This window comes from Bombina bombina, chromosome 5 (assembly GCF_027579735.1).
Source record: "Bombina bombina isolate aBomBom1 chromosome 5, aBomBom1.pri, whole genome shotgun sequence".
Taxonomy (NCBI): domain Eukaryota; kingdom Metazoa; phylum Chordata; class Amphibia; order Anura; family Bombinatoridae; genus Bombina; species Bombina bombina.
The window spans coordinates 922,895,594-922,909,266 of NC_069503.1; the positions used below are offsets into that span (position 1 = coordinate 922,895,594).

At 40.6% G+C, this 13,673-nt stretch overlaps 1 protein-coding gene across 1 annotated transcript in view; it reads right to left on the minus strand.

The window, feature by feature from the left end:
- Nucleotides 1-13,673, minus strand: part of PPP1R42 (protein phosphatase 1 regulatory subunit 42) — a 208,603-nt gene that overhangs the window by 48,556 nt on the left and 146,374 nt on the right. The window lies entirely within an intron of this gene.

Sequence of the window (13,673 nt, forward strand, 5' to 3'; positions counted from 1 at the left end):
GGTATCCCAGAAGTAATGGATGAACCCGTGGACTGGATACACCTTACAAGAGAAAACTAAATTTATGCTTACCTGATAAATTTCTTTTTCTTGTGGTGTATCCAGTCCACGGCCCGCCCTGTCACTTTAAGGCAGGTGTTTTTATTTTTTAAATTACAGTCACCACTGCACCCTATAGTTTCTCCTTTTTCTTACTTGTCTTCGGTCGAATGACTGGAGGTGGGGGTTAGGGGAGGAGCTATATAGACAGCTCTGCTGTGGGTGTCCTCTTGCAGCTTCCTGTTGGGAAGGAGAATATCCCACAAGTAATGGATGAACCCGTGGACTGGATACACCACAAGAGAAAGAAATTTATCAGGTAAGCATAAATTTTGTTTTCTTATATAATAAAGTTATTTTTATTTTGCCCCTTCTTTTTTTGGCGCTTATCTTCGTTTTTTTTAATACACTTATTTCAATTAACTTAAATTATTTTACTTTTTAATAAATTTGTGTATACCTTTTTGTTATTTCATTATTGATATTATTCAGGTTCTGCGCCTTGTTGTGGGCAATTTCTTACCCTAGATACAGCAAGAAAAATACATATTTCCATTTTCCCTCCAGACAAACAACAATATCGCTCTTTATTTTTCACTCCTCGTAACCTACAAATTGGCGAGATTAAAAACAGTGAATATTGCATGCACCACTTTTCATAAATATATGAGAACTGCGAATATATACGAGCATTTTAAAATGCCAGTAGAGATTAATACAAGAATTAGGCATTTCCAGACAACTTATTTGCATATATTTAAGACTTGCGAATGGTCATGAGTCAATTTGTGCGACTTTATTGGCGCATAACCTTTCATAAATATGGTGATATTATTTGTGAGGTTTTTTTTTACGACAAATGTGATAATTTTCTTATTCTCACTTTGATAAATCTTGCCCTTAATCTTACTTAAAGTGACAGTCTACACCAGAATTGTTATTGTTTAAAAAGATAGATAATCCCTTTATTACCCATTCCCCAGTTTTGCATAAACAACACAGTTATATTAATATATGTTTTACCTCTGTGATTACCTTGTATCTAAGCCTCTGCAGACTGCCCCCTTATCTTGGTGCTTTTGACAGACATGCAGTTTAGCCAATCAGTGCAGACTCCTAAATAACTCCACGGGAGTGAGCACAATGGTATCTATATGACACACATGAACTAGTACAGTCTAAGTGTGAAAAACTTTCAAAATTCTCTGAGCTAAGAGGCGGTTTTCAACGGTTTAGAAATCAGTTTGAGCCTACCAAGTTAGTTTTTCAAAAATACCTCCAAGGGAATAAAGCAAATTTAATGATATAAGTCAATTGGAAAGTTGTTTAAAATTGCATGCCCTATCTGAATCATGAAAGTTTGATTTTGACTAGACTGTCCCTTTAATCCCCCCCTTTTTCTCTAACACATTTATTTCAGTGTTAAAACACGAACGTAAAACTCGTAATCTAGGTGATTGCTAATAAACTATATACAAGAACAGACATTGTATTGTATCTCTTTCCTCTTTATGTTCATGTAAAACATATTAAAAAAAAATATTAAAAGTTATTTTTGTTGGTAGAAACTACAACCCTATATGGACCGCTGTTCAAGCTAGAAGCTGCCCTGTTGTGTGTCATGGATTGAATTACTTAGTTTAGGTAATTAATTTAATTATAGTGTAGTGTTAGGTGTAATTGTAACATAGGTTAGGTTTTATTTTACAGGTAAATTTGTCTTTATTTTAACTAGGTAGTTATTAAATAGTTAATAACTATATAATAACTATTGTACCTAGTTAAAATAAATACAAATTTGCCTGTAAAATAAAAATAAACCCTAAGATAGATACAATGTAACTATTAGTTATATTGTAGCTATTTTAGGGTTTATTTTACAGGTAAGTATTTAGTTTTAAATAGGAATAATTTAGTTAATGATAGTAATTTTATTTAGATTTATTAAAAACATAATTTATGTAAGAACTTACCTGATAAATTCATTTCTTTCATATTACCAAGAGTCCATGAGCTAGTGACATATGGGATATACATTCCTACCAGGAGGGGCAAAGTTTCCCAAACCTCAAAATGCCTATAAATACACCCCTCACCACACCCACAAATCAGTTTAACGAATAGCCAAGAAGTGGGGTGATAAGAAAAATTTGCGAAACATAAATATAAGGAATTGGAATAATTGTGCTTTATACAAAAAAAATAAAAAAAAATCATAACCACCACAAAAAAGGGTGGGCCTCATGGACTCTTGCTAATATGAAAGAAATGAATTTATCAGGTAATTTCTTACATAAATTATGTTTTCTTTCATGTAATTAGCAAGAGTCCATGAGCTAGTGACGTATGGGATAATGACTACCCAAGATGTGGATCTTCCACGCAAGAGTCACTAGAGAGGGAGGGATAAAATAAAGACAGCCAATTCCGCTTAAAAAAATCCACACCCAAAAAACAGAATTTATGTTTACCTGATAAATTACTTTCTCCAACGGTGTGTCCGGTCCACGGCGTCATCCTTACTTGTGGGATATTCTCTTCCCCAACAGGAAATGGCAAAGAGCCCAGCAAAGCTGGTCACATGATCCCTCCTAGGCTCCGCCTACCCCAGTCATTCGACCGACGTTAAGGAGGAATATTTGCATAGGAGAAACCATATGGTACCGTGGTGACTGTAGTTAAAGAAAATAAATTATCAGACCTGATTAAAAAAACCAGGGCGGGCCGTGGACCGGACACACCGTTGGAGAAAGTAATTTATCAGGTAAACATAAATTCTGTTTTCTCCAACATAGGTGTGTCCGGTCCACGGCGTCATCCTTACTTGTGGGAACCAATACCAAAGCTTTAGGACACGGATGAAGGGAGGGAGCAAATCAGGTCACCTAAATGGAAGGCACCACGGCTTGCAAAACCTTTCTCCCAAAAATAGCCTCAGAAGAAGCAAAAGTATCAAACTTGTAAAATTTGGTAAAAGTGTGCAGTGAAGACCAAGTCGCTGCCCTACATATCTGATCAACAGAAGCCTCGTTCTTGAAGGCCCATGTGGAAGCCACAGCCCTAGTGGAATGAGCTGTGATTCTTTCGGGAGGCTGCCGTCCGGCAGTCTCGTAAGCCAATCTGATGATGCTTTTAATCCAAAAAGAGAGAGAGGTAGAAGTTGCTTTTTGACCTCTCCTTTTACCGGAATAAACAACAAACAAGGAAGATGTTTGTCTAAAATCCTTTGTAGCATCTAAATAGAATTTTAGAGCGCGAACAACATCCAAATTGTGCAACAAACGTTCCTTCTTTGAAACTGGTTTCGGACACAGAGAAGGTACGATAATCTCCTGGTTAATGTTTTTGTTAGAAACAACTTTTGGAAGAAAACCAGGTTTAGTACGTAAAACCACCTTATCTGCATGGAACACCAGATAAGGAGGAGAACACTGCAGAGCAGATAATTCTGAAACTCTTCTAGCAGAAGAAATTGCAACTAAAAACAAAACTTTCCAAGATAATAACTTAATATCAACGGAATGCAAGGGTTCAAACGGAACCCCCTGAAGAACTGAAAGAACTAAATTGAGACTCCAAGGAGGAGTCAAAGGTTTGTAAACAGGCTTAATTCTAACCAGAGCCTGAACAAAGGCTTGAACATCTGGCACAGCGGCCAGCTTTTTGTGAAGTAACACAGACAAGGCAGAAATCTGTCCCTTCAGGGAACTTGCAGATAATCCTTTTTCCAATCCTTCTTGAAGGAAGGATAGAATCCTAGGAATCTTAACCTTGTCCCAAGGGAATCCTTTAGATTCACACCAACAGATATATTTTTTCCAAATTTTGTGGTAAATCTTTCTAGTTACAGGCTTTCTGGCCTGAACAAGAGTATCGATAACAGAATCTGAGAATCCTCGCTTCGATAAGATCAAGCGTTCAATCTCCAAGCAGTCAGCTGGAGTGAAACCAGATTCTGATGTTCGAACGGACCCTGAACAAGAAGGTCTCGTCTCAAAGGTAGCTTCCAAGGAGGAGCCGATGACATATTCACCAGATCTGCGTACCAAGTCCTGCGTGGCCACGCAGGAGCTATCAAGATCACCGACGCCCTCTCCTGATTGATCCTGGCTACCAGCCTGGGGATGAGAGGAAACGGCGGGAACACATAAGCTAGTTTGAAGGTCCAAGGTGCTACTAGTGCATCCACTAGAGCCGCCTTGGGATCCCTGGATCTGGACCCGTAGCAAGGAACTTTGAAGTTCTGACGAGAGGCCATCAGATCCATGTCTGGAATGCCCCACAGCTGAGTGACTTGGGCAAAGATTTCCGGATGGAGTTCCCACTCCCCCGGATGCAATGTCTGACGACTCAGAAAATCCGCTTCCCAATTTTCCACTCCTGGGATGTGGATAGCAGACAGGTGGCAGGAGTGAGACTCCGCCCATAGAATGATTTTGGTCACTTCTTCCATCGCCAGGGAACTCCTTGTTCCCCCCTGATGGTTGATGTACGCAACAGTTGTCATGTTGTCTGATTGAAACCGTATGAACTTGGCCCTCGCTAGCTGAGGCCAAGCCTTGAGAGCATTGAATATCGCTCTCAGTTCCAGAATATTTATCGGTAGAAGAGATTCTTCCCGAGACCAAAGACCCTGAGCTTTCAGGGATCCCCAGACCGCGCCCCAGCCCATCAGACTGGCGTCGGTCGTGACAATGACCCACTCTGGTCTGCGGAATGTCATCCCTCGTGACAGGTTGTCCAGGGACAGCCACCAACGGAGTGAGTCTCTGGTCCTCTGATTTACTTGTATCTTCGGAGACAAGTCTGTATAGTCCCCATTCCACTGACTGAGCATGCACAGTTGTAATGGTCTTAGATGAATGCGTGCAAAAGGAACTATGTCCATTGCCGCTACCATCAACCCGATCACTTCCATGCACTGAGCTATGGAAGGAAGAGGAACGGAATGGAGTATCCGACAAGAGTCTAGAAGTTTTGTTTTTCTGGCCTCTGTCAGAAAAATCCTCATTTCTAAGGAGTCTATTATTGTTCCCAAGAAGGGAACCCTTGTTGACGGAGATAGAGAACTCTTTTCCACGTTCACTTTCCATCCGTGAGATCTGAGAAAGGCCAGGACAATGTCCGTGTGAGCCTTTGCTTGAGGAAGGGACGACGCTTGAATCAGAATGTCGTCCAAGTAAGGTACTACAGCAATGCCCCTTGGTCTTAGCACAGCTAGAAGGGACCCTAGTACCTTTGTGAAAATCCTTGGAGCAGTGGCTAATCCGAAAGGAAGCGCCACGAACTGGTAATGTTTGTCCAGGAATGCGAACCTCAGGAACCGATGATGTTCCTTGTGGATAGGAATATGTAGATACGCATCCTTTAAATCCACCGTGGTCATGAATTGACCTTCCTGGATGGAAGGAAGAATAGTTCGAATGGTTTCCATCTTGAACGATGGAACCTTGAGAAACTTGTTTAAGATCTTGAGATCTAAGATTGGTCTAAACGTTCCCTCTTTTTTGGGAACTATAAACAGATTGGAGTAGAACCCCATCCCTTGTTCTCTTAATGGAACGGGATGAATCACTCCCATTTTTAACAGGTCTTCTACACAATGTAAGAATGCCTGTCTTTTTATGTGGTCTGAAGACAACTGAGACCTGTGGAACCTCCCCCTTGGGGGAAGTCCCTTGAATTCCAGAAGATAACCTTGGGAGACTATTTCTAGCGCCCAAGGATCCAGAACATCTCTTGCCCAAGCCTGAGCGAAGAGAGAGAGTCTGCCCCCCACCAGATCCGGTCCCGGATCGGGGGCCAACATTTCATGCTGTCTTTGTAGCAGTGGCAGGTTTCTTGGCCTGCTTTCCCTTGTTCCAGCCTTGCATTGGTCTCCAAGCTGGCTTGGCTTGAGAAGTATTACCCTCTTGCTTAGAGGACGTAGCACTTTGGGCTGGTCCGTTTCTACGAAAGGGACGAAAATTAGGTTTATTTTTTGCCTTGAAAGGCCGATCCTGAGGAAGGGCGTGGCCCTTACCCCCAGTGATATCCGAGATAATCTCTTTCAAGTCAGGGCCAAACAGCGTTTTCCCCTTGAAAGGAATGTTAAGTAGCTTGTTCTTGGAAGACGCATCAGCCGACCAAGATTTCAACCAAAGCGCTCTGCGCGCCACAATAGCAAACCCAGAATTCTTAGCCGCTAACCTAGCCAATTGCAAAGTGGCGTCTAGGGTGAAAGAATTAGCCAATTTAAGAGCATTGATTCTGTCCATAATCTCCTCATAAGGAGGAGAATCACTGTCGACCGCCTTTATCAGCTCATCGAACCAGAAACATGCGGCTGTAGCGACAGGGACAATGCATGAAATTGGTTGTAGAAGGTAACCCTGCTGAACAAACATCTTTTTAAGCAAACCTTCTAATTTTTTATCCATAGGATCTTTGAAAGCACAACTATCCTCTATGGGTATAGTGGTGCGTTTGTTTAAAGTGGAAACCGCTCCCTCGACCTTGGGGACTGTCTGCCATAAGTCCTTTCTGGGGTCGACCATAGGAAACAATTTTTTAAATATGGGGGGAGGGACGAAAGGAATACCGGGCCTTTCCCATTCTTTATTAACAATGTCCGCCACCCGCTTGGGTATAGGAAAAGCTTCTGGGAGCCCCGGCACCTCTAGGAACTTGCGAAAAAACATGAAGGAATTGTTCAAAATTTACCAAATTTTCACCACAGTGTCTTAAAGCTTTAAAAGTATTGCACACCAAATTTGGAAGCTTTAACCCTTAAAATAACGGAACCGGAGCCGTTTTGAACTTTAACCCCTTTACAGTCCCTGGTATCTGCTTTGCTGAGACCCAACCAAGCCCCAAGGGGAATACGATACCAAATGACGCCTTCAGAAAGTCTTTTCTAAGTATCAGAGCTCCTCTCACATGCGACTGCATGCCATGCCTCTCAAAAACAAGTGCGCAACACCGGCGCGAAAATGAGGCTCTGCCTATGCTTTGGGAAAGCCCCTAAAGAATAAGGTGTCTAAAACAGTGCCTGCCGATATTATTATATCAAAATACCCAGATAAAATGATTCCTCAAGGCTAAATATGTGTTAATAATCAATCGATTTAGCCCAAAAAAAGTCTACAGTCTTAATAAGCCCTTTTTGAAGCCCTTATTTACAATCGTAATAAACATGGCTTACCGGATCCCAGAGGGAAAATGACAGCTTCCAGCATTACATCGTCTTGTTAGAATGTGTCATACCTCAAGCAGCAAGAGACTGCTCACTGTTCCCCCAACTGAAGTTAATTGCTCTCAACAGTCCTGTGTGGAACAGCCATGGATTTTAGTGACGGTTGCTAAAATCATTTTCCTCATACAAACAGAAATCTTCATCTCTTTTCTGTTTCTGAGTAAATAGTACATACCAGCACTATTTCAAAATAACAAACTCTTGATTGAATAATAAAAACTACAGTTAAACACTAAAAAACTCTAAGCCATCTCCGTGGAGATGTTGCCTGTACAACGGCAAAGAGAATGACTGGGGTAGGCGGAGCCTAGGAGGGATCATGTGACCAGCTTTGCTGGGCTCTTTGCCATTTCCTGTTGGGGAAGAGAATATCCCACAAGTAAGGATGACGCCGTGGACCGGACACACCTATGTTGGAGAAATAAAGTTTAAATCTCATAAAGAAAAAAAATGAAAATATAAGCAGAAGATTCAAACTGAAACAGCTGCCTGAAGTACTTTTCTACCAAAGACAGCTTCAGAAGAAGAAAACACATCAAAATGGTAGAATTTAGTAAAAGTATGCAAAGAAGACCAAGTTGCTGCTTTGCAAATCTGATCAACCGAAGCATCATTCCTAAACGCCCAGGAAGTAAAAACTGACCTAGTAGAATGAGCTGTAATCCTTTGAGGCGGAGTTTTACCCGACTCGACATAAGCATGATGAATTAAAGATTTCAACCAAGATGCCAAAGAAATGGCAGAGGCCTTCTGACCTTTCCTAGAACCGGAAAAGATAATAAATAGACTAGAAGTCTTTCGGAAATTCTTAGTAGCTTCAACATAATATTTCAAAGCTCTAACTACATCCAAAGAATGCAATGATTTCTCCTTAGAATTCCTAGGATTAGGACATAATGAAGGAACCACAATTTCTCTACTAATGTTGTTAGAATTCACAACCTTAGGTAAAAATTTAAAAGAAGTTCGCAACACCGCCTTATCCTGGTGAAAAATCAGAAAAGGAGACTCACAAGAAAGAGCAGATAATTCAGAAACTCTTCTGGCAGAAGAGATGGCCAAAAGGAACAAAACTTTCCAAGAAAGTAATTTAATGTCCAATGAATGCATAGGTTCAAACGGAGGAGCTTGAAGAGCCCCTAGAACCAAATTCAAACTCCAAGGAGGAGAAATTGACTTAATGACAGGTTTTATACGAACCAAAGCCTGTACAAAACAATGAATATCAGGAAGATTAGCAATCTTTCTGTGAAAAAGAACAGAAAGAGCAGAGATTTGTCCTTTCAAGGAACTTGCAGACAAACCTTATCCAAACCATCCTGAAGAAACTGCAAAATTCTCGGAATTCTAAAAGAATGCCAGGAAAAATGATGAGAAAGACACCAAGAAATGTAAGTCTTCCAGACTCTATAATATATCTCCCTAGATACAGATTTACGAGCCTGTAACATAGTATTAATCACAGAGTCAGAGAAACCTCTTTGACTAAGAATCAAGCGTTCAATCTCCATACCTTTAAATTTAAGGATTTGAGATCCTGATGGAAAAAAGGACCTTGCGACAGAAGGTCTGGTCTTAACGGAAGAGTCCACGGTTGGCAAGAGGCCATCCGGACAAGATCCGCATACCAAAACCTGTGAGGCCATGCTGGAGCTACCAGCAGAACAAACGAGCATTCCTTCAGAATCTTGGAGATTACTCTTGGAAGAAGAACTAGAGGCGGAAAGATATAGGCAGGATGATACTTCCAAGGAAGTGACAATGCATCCACTGCTTCCGCTTGAGGATCCCTGGATCTGGACAGATACCTGGGAAGTTTCTTGTTTAGATGAGAGGCCATCAGATCTATTTCTGGAAGTCCCCACATTTGAACAATCTGAAGAAATATCTCTGGGTGAAGAGACCATTCGCCCGGATGTAACGTTTGGCGACTGAGATAATCCGCTTCCCAATTGTCTATACCTGGGATATGAACCACAGAAACTAGACAGGAGCTGGATTCCGCCCAAACCAGAATTCGAGATACTTCTTTCATAGCCAGAGGACTGTGAGTCCATCCTTGATGATTGATGTATGCCACAGTTGTGACATTGTCTGTCTGAAAACAAATGAACGATTCTCTCTTTAGAAGAGGCCAAGACTGAAGAGCTCTGAAAAAGAGTTCCAAAATATTGATCGGTAATCTCACCTCCTGAGATTCCCAAACCCCTTGTGCTGTCAGAGACCCCCACACAGCTCCCCAACCTGTAAGACTTGCATCTGTTGAAATTACAGTCCAGGTCGGAAGAACAAAAGAAGCCCCCTGAACTAAACGATGGTGATCTGTCCACCACATCAGAGAGTGTCGTACAATCGGTTTTAAAGATATTAATTGAGATATCTTTGTGTAATCCCTGCACCACTGGTTCAGCATACAGAGCTGAAGAGGTCGCATGTGAAAACGAGCAAAGGGGATCGCGTCCGATGCAGCAGTCATAAGACCTAGAATTTCCATGCATAAGGCTACCGAAGGGAATGATTGTGACTGAAGGTTTCGACAAGCAGATATCAATTTTAGACGTCTCTTGTCTGTCAAAGATAGAGTCATGGACACTGAATCTATCTGGAAACCTAAAAAGGTTACCCTTGTCTGAGGAATCAATGAACTTTTTGGTAAATTGATCCTCCAACCATGATCTTGAAGAAACAACACAAGTCGATTCGTATGAGATTCTGCTAAATGTGAAGACTGAGCAAGTACCAAGATATCGTCCAAATAAAGAAATACCACAATACCCTGTTCTCTGATTACAGACAGAAGGGCACCGAGAACCTTTGAAAAAATTCTTGGAGCTGTTGCTAGGCCAAACGGCAGGGCCACAAACTGGTAATGCTTGTCTAGGAAAGAGAATCTCAGAAACTGATAGTGATCTGGATGAATCGGAATATGCAGATATGCATCCTGTAAATCTATTGTAGACATATAATGCCCTTGCTGAACAAAAGGCAGGATAGTCCTTACAGTTACCATTTTGAATGTTGGTATCCTTACATAACGATTCAATATTTTTAGATCCAGAACTGGTCTGAAGGAATTCTCCTTCTTTGGTACAATGAAGAGATTTGAATAAAACCCCAGCCCCTGTTCCAGAATTGGAACTGGCATAATTACTCCAGCCAACTCTAGATCTGAAACACATTTCAGAAATGCTTGAGCCTTCGCTGGGTTTACTGGGACAAGGTAAAGAAAAAATCTCTTAGCAGGAGGCCTTATCTTGAAGCCAATTCTGTACCCTTCTGAAACAATGTTCTGAATCCAAAGATTGTGAACGGAATTGATCCAAATATCTTTGAAAAAACGTAATCTGCCCCCTACCAGCTGAGCTGGAATGAGGGCCGCACCTTCATGTGGACTTAGGAGCTGGCTTTGATTTTCTAAAAGGCTTGGATTTATTCCAGACTGGAGATGGTTTCCAAACTGATACCGCTCCTGAGGATGAAGGATCAGGCTTTTGTTCCTTGTTGTGACGAAAGGAACGAAAACGATTATTAGACCTAAATTTACCTTTAGAATTTTTATCCTGTGGTAAAAAAAGTTCCTTTCCCTCCAGTAACAGTTGAGATAATAGAATCCAACTGAGAACCAAATAATTTATTACCCTGGAAAGAAAGGGAAAGCAGAGTAGACTTAGAAGACATATCAGCATTCCAAGTTTTAAGCCATAAAGCTCTTCTAGCTAAAATAGCTAGAGACATATACCTGACATCAACTCTAATGATATCAAAGATGGCATCACAAATAAAATTATTAGCATGTTGAAGAAGAATAATAATGCTATGAGAATTATGATCTGTTACTTGTTGCGCTAAAGCTTCTAACCAAAAAGTTGAAGCTGCAGCAACATCCGCTAAAGATATAGCAGGTCTAAGAAGATTACCTGAACACAAGTAAGCTTTTCTTAGAAAGGATTCAATTTTCCTATCTAAAGGATCCTTAAAGGAAGTACCATCTGCCGTAGGAATAGTAGTACGCTTAGCAAGAGTAGAGATAGCCCCATCAACCTTAGGGATTTTGTCCCAAAACTCTAATCTGTCAGATGGCACAGGATATAATTGCTTAAAACGTTTAGAAGGAGTAAATGAATAACCCAAATTATTCCATTCCCTGGAAATTACTTCAGAAATAGCACCAGGGACAGGAAAAACTTCTGGAATAACTACAGGAGATTTAAAAACCTTATCTAAACGTTTAGATTTAGTATCAAGAGGACCAGAATCCTCAATTTCTAATGCAATTAGGACTTCTTTAAGTAAAGAACGAATAAATTCCATTTTAAATAAATATGAAGATTTATCAGCATCAACCTCTGAGACAGAATCCTCTGAACCAGAAGAACCATTATCAGAATCAGAATGATGATGTTCATTTAAAAATTCATCTGAAAAATGAGAAGTTTTAAAAGACTTTTTACGTTTACTAGAAGGAGGAATAACAGACATAGCCTTCTTAATGGATTTAGAAACAAAATCTCTTATGTTATCAGGAACACTCTGAGTATTAGATGTTGATGGAACAGCAACAGGTAATGTAACAGTACTAAAGGAAATATTATCTGCATTAACAAGTTTGTCATGACAATCAGTACAAACAACAGCTGGAGGAACAGATACCATAAGTTTAAAGCAGATACACTTAGCTTTGGTAGCTCCAGCACCAGGCAGCGATTTTCCAGAAGTATCTTCTGACTCAGTTTCAACGTGGGACATCTTGCAATATGTAATAGAAAAAACAACATATAAAGCAAAATTGATCAAATTCCTTAAATGACAGTTTCAGGAATGGGAAAAAATGCCAGTGAACAAGCTTCTAGCAACCAGAAGCAATAAATAATGAGACTTAAATAATGTGGAGACAATAGTGACGCCCATATTTTTTTAGCGCCTAAATGCTTTTGGCGCCAAAAATGACGCCACATCCGGAACGCCGACACTTTTGGCACAAAAAATGTCAAAAATGACGCAACTTCCGGCGTCATAAAAAATTTGCGCCAAAAAAGTCCGCGCCAAGAATGACGCAATAAAATGAAGCATTTTCAGCCCCCGCGAGCCTAACAGCCCACAGGGAAAAAAACAAATTTTAAGGTAAGAAAAAATTGATTTATTCATATGCATTATCCCAAATATGAAACTGACTGTCTGAAATAAGGAACGTTGAACATCCTGAGTCAAGGCAAATAAATGTTTGAATACATATATTTAGAACTTTATAAAAAGTGCCCAACCATAGCTTAGAGTGTCACAGAAAATAAGACTTACTTACCCCAGGACACTCATCTACATGTTGTAGAAAGCCAAACCAGTACTGAAACGAAAATCAGTAGAGGTAATGGTATATATATATAAGAGTATATCGTCGATCTGAAAAGGGAGGTAAGAGATGAATCTCTACGACCGATAACAGAGAACCTATGAAATAGACCCCGTAGAAGGAGATCATTGAATTCAAATAGGCAATACTCTCCTCACATCCCTCTGACATTCACTGCACGCTGAGAGGAAAACCGGGCTCCAACCTGCTGCAGAGCGCATATCAACGTAGAATCTAGCACAAACTTACTTCACCACCTCCATAGGAGGCAAAGTTTGTAAAACTGATTTGTGGGTGTGGTGAGGGGTGTATTTATAGGCATTTTGAGGTTTGGGAAACTTTGGCCCTCCTGGTAGGAATGTATATCCCATACGTCACTAGCTCATGGACTCTTGCTAATTACATGAAAGAAATTATATTTCAGTTAGGGGCGGTTAGGTTTAGGGTTAGACTTAGGTTTAGGGGTTAATACATTTAATATAGTGGCGGCGACGTTGGGGACGGCAGATTATGGGTTAATAAATGTAGGTAGGTGTTGGCGATGTTAGGGCCGGCAGATTATGGGTTAATAATATTTAACTAGTGTTTGCGATGCGGGAGTGCGGCGGTTTAGGGGGTAATATGTTTATTATAGTGGTAGCGATGTCCGGTTCGGCAGATTAGGGGTTAAAATATTTATTTTAGTGTTTGCGATGTGGGGAGGGCCTCGGTTTAGGGGTTAATAGGTAGTTTATGGGTGTTAGTGTACTTTTTAGCACTTTAGTTAAGAGTTTTATGTTACGGCGTTGTAGTGTAAAACTCTTAACTACTGACTTTTAAATGCGGTATCAGTATTGACAGGAGAGGGTGTACTGCTCACTTTTTGTCAGACTCGTAATACCGGCGCTATGCAAGACCTATTGAAAATATAGGATACGCAATTTACGTAAGTGGATTTGCGGTATTTCCGAGTCTGGCCAAAAAAGTGAGCGGTGAGCCTGTCATTTCAAGACTTGTAATACCAGCGGGCGTTAAAAAGCAGCGTTGGGACCTCTCAACGTTGCTTTTTAACCC